This window comes from Triticum aestivum, chromosome 3B, assembly GCF_018294505.1.
Source record: "Triticum aestivum cultivar Chinese Spring chromosome 3B, IWGSC CS RefSeq v2.1, whole genome shotgun sequence".
NCBI lineage: Eukaryota > Viridiplantae > Streptophyta > Magnoliopsida > Poales > Poaceae > Triticum > Triticum aestivum.
In genome coordinates this window covers 31,679,288-31,683,467 of record NC_057801.1, presented here as the reverse complement: position 1 = coordinate 31,683,467, position 4,180 = coordinate 31,679,288, and positions in this window count along the sequence as shown.

The following is a 4,180-nucleotide window of genomic DNA, read 5'->3' as shown; positions in this document are numbered from 1 at the left end:
ATTTATTTCATTTTGCTGAAGTGACTTCTATCCTGTGCATACAAAAAAGCAAGCAGTGAAGTGACTTGTATCCTGTGCATACAAAAGCAAGTCGTGCGTGCTCCAGAAGAGAAGGGACTAGATTTAGTTGTGGGGGTGCAGTGGGAGAGAGGAAAACTAAAGCTCACCATGTGCAGGAGCCGCTAGGAGCAGAGGAGACGAATCCGCCGCGTGAGGAGGAGTCATCCATCCATATTAGAAGCAGCCGTCCATTGAGTTGAGAGGCATGCGTCCACCATCAGGAAAGTGGGCTCGTCGGGGATGGTTTGGAAGGAATCGCGTCGGGGATAGCGCCATCACCGTCGATGGAGGAGTTGGCCACGGAGCTCGACCCGCAACCACCAGCGAGCGGAGATGGACATGATACGCGAGACTGGGAGCAGCTGGAGAGGGGGGTTGAGACTCCGTGGCCGGAGATGTGGTGGTTGGCTGCCGCCCTTGAAGGTGGAGGTGGAGGTGGCATGGGTGAGAGGGGAGAGGAGACAGCGGCACTTGTTTATTGACGTTATGAATGGTCAACTCTTGATCTTTAGGTGGTGTCTGCCAGCTGTAGCTTGAGCCAACCATATGTGGCATCCATTGTTCCACCTTTGGCTTCAGATCAGCCGCCTTTTGTGAGAAACAAAGCCAAGGGTGCGAGGCTGGCACTGACAGACAAATAAGCCTAATTAGTAAAATCCCAAATGAAACATGAAGAGGCAAAATTAAAAGCAAAGGCAGATGCATATTCAGAAAGAAGGGGCATTTTAATTTTGCAATAGAAGTGAAAGGCACCATTTCGATCAACCTTGTTGTCAAAACAGGGATAACCCTCTACTGTACAAGAATGCAGACTATAGGAAGGCGACAACTAACTAGCTTTGCCATGAAAAGGAAGACAAGTAAGTGTCTCCCATAACAGAACATCCTCCTACACATAAGAATGTCGGTCTAATACCCCTTTTGCATGGACATAGGAATATCTTATAGCTCTCCTCTTGAGGATTTCAAGATTTATTCTGGGTTCTGCTTGCATTTCGATCGATTAAGTCACGGCAATTTTCACATCTAATCAAATAATTGTCATAGATGCGCTCTAGAAAGCGAATTCAGGACCTCTACTCTACTCTTTGCAGAGAAGAAAGTTTCAGTTTAATATATGTGGTGCAGTAAGCAAGCGAGTTTAGGTAAAAACGAAAAGAGTGTACTTGTTAGCAACCAAACTAACAGACTGACGTACAATCTGCTGCTGTATATATCAGGCCTCTCTTTACAAATTTCATTTCATAAATTAAACAAACAAAGTTAAGAAGATATTGATACATGCAGTAGAAAGAAATTGAAGCAAAAAATGGTGTGGATTGAGCATCCAACCAAATTCAATTCTGGGCCTGCATATACAGATTGAACGGACAAGTTGAGGTTTCCTCTTGCTATGAATAATGAGAAATCTGCTCCTAAAGTAATGTGCCAAGTGATTTGCTTGATAAGTACACATGTCAGTTTACCTAGCTAGAACAGGTCCAGACGATTACAGAGTCATTTAACTAGTTAACAGCAAGCATTACCAAGACCAATTGGGGCCATCAAGGCCAAACCGAAAATCTAAGTAGGCCATGCATGAAGGCCATGACCTAGAGCTATACCGTGGCCCGATGACCATGTGCCCAGAGCAAAGGGGAGAGCAGAGGGTATACCTTTCAACGTTTGTACTCGAGGGCGAACCATGTTGTTGCCGATGACGGTGGAGACGAGAGGGTTGTCATAGCTAGTAGCTGCACATGGAGCTTACGACGAACCTGAACAAGGTAAGCACAAAACTACTAAATACATTATTCTGTTAAAGGAATAGACAAACAAGCCTAATTAGTAGAATCTCAAATCAAACATGAAGAGGGAAAATTAAAAGCGGAGGGGGATGCGTATTCATAAAGTTGAGGCATGTTATTAGCAATAGAAGTGAAAGACACCATTTTGATTAATCTTGTTGTCAAAACAGAGATAACGCTTCTACTGTACAAAGGGAGATAGTTAAGCTTTCCTCTTGAGGATTTCAAGATTTATTATGGGTTCAGCTTGCGTTTCAATTCCTTCAAGACAATTTTCACATCTGATGCTCCATATATTGGAGAGTAATGCATAGTAGTTATCTAAGATCTTGAATCTGTAGTAAGAAGGTGAGGTTAGAAGAAGGTTACGCTTTTGTTACTTGGCATCAGGGCCATCCAATTTGCTTGGGGTTTCTTCTTCATCTGCGATCTTCCATCTGTAGTAATCACAAATTAGACCATAATTAAGCAAAGAGACAGAGAGAGAAGCAATAACCATGAAGAAAGATTCAGTTTTTTCTCACAGCTAATCAATTATTGTGATGGATGTGCTCTAGCAAGCGAATGCAGGACATCATGTCTACTCTCTGCGGAGAAGAAAGTTTTCAGTTTTATATATATGGTGCAGCAAGCAAGCGAGTTCAAGCGAAAACTAAAATATGGTACTTTGTAGCAAGCAAACTAAACGACTTGAGTACAATTTGCTACTTTCATGGCTATATGAAAGAATTACTACTCCAAGTATTAGTATTTCTGATGGATGTTCTTCATCAAACGCCACACGTCTTGTGCAGGGTTTCGCGTAATAAGTGTACATACTATTTCCAGTTTGATTTCAGTTGTCCTACTAGAAACTACTCCCACGGTAAATAAATACGAGACGTTTTAGATCACTCGAAAGTAGTGATCCAAAACGTCTTACATTTGTGTACAGAGGGAGTACATTTGTATTTACCGTCGTAATTACCAATAACCAATCGGTTATATATTATGCACTTGTACAGAATCCAACTTTACTGCCACAATAGCTAGGTTACCATAGAGTCCAACTTGATAGGAATGAATGAACAAGTACTGGATCCTGAGTTTGATCCACAATCACATAGGTTTTGCTGAAGCAGTAACCTCAAATCTGTGTCCTGTTGATGCATGCACTCTGTGTGGCACTGACAGACTAACAACAGAACAGACTGGAGTGTGTATATGCCAATTAAGCCTCTCTGTAGAAATTTCATTTCATTTCATTTCATAAATGAAACACGCAGGCAGAGTCAGGAAGATGTGAAAAGAAACTAAAGCAAAAAAAATGGTGCGGATTGAACATTCAGCCAGATTGGATTTTGAGAACGACCAAACAAACAAGCAGGCAGTGAAGTGATGTGAATCCTGTGGGTACAGATGCAACTCGTGCGTGCTCCAGATTTAGATGTGGGGGAATGGGAGAGAGGGAAACTGAAACTCACCATGTGCAGTGGCCGCGATGGAGGGAAGGATAAGCAGCCGTCATGGAGGAGAAGACGAATCCTCCGCGTGAGCAGCAGGCGTCCATTGAGAGGCACGCCGTCCACCATCAGGAAAAAGTGGGCTCGTCGGGGACAGCGCCGGACGGGAAGGAGAACGGGGAGGCCGTCGCCGTGGATGGTGGATTTGGCCCCGGAGCTCGATCCGCAACCACCACCAGCGGCGATCGAGAGGATCCGCGAGACGGGGTAGGGTGGTTGACCAACAGCTGGAGAGGAGGGACTCCGGTGGAATCCGGGGATGTGGTGGTTGGCGGCAGCGCTTCGAGGTGGAGGTGGAGGTGGAGGTGGAATGGCGTGGGTTGGGAACTTGGGATGGGGAAGCGGCAGCTGCGGGGGATTTGTTTGGTGGTTTTTTCCCTTTCCTCTCGTCTCGTCTGCTCCTCTCCCCCTCTCTCTCTTTTGCGGTGCGCTTTGCTTGGCCAATCCCACTCTTACCCACGGATCCATGTCTTTTTGATTGGTTGATACAACCCTCTCACGGATCAAGGGCCTACGAATCCATCCCAGCCGCCCAACACCCCACGATCCGACGGCTGCGACGTGCGTGCCCGTGGCTGCAGCTAGTAGTGCTAGTACCAGTTTTTTCTTTTGTCTTGGGCTGATTGCTAGGTTGTTGAGTGGTGGTGGTGTCATTTAATCCGTTCCTCTCGTTTTCTTCAATGCTTTCAATTACATGTCCCATGGATCGATGAACGCTCCCACGGATCCTCAAGGGCTAGTGAATCGATCCCAGCCGACCAACATCCGATGATCCGAGTGTCTATGACGTGCGTGGAACGGGGGCTACTGTACTATTTTTTTTTCTATTCC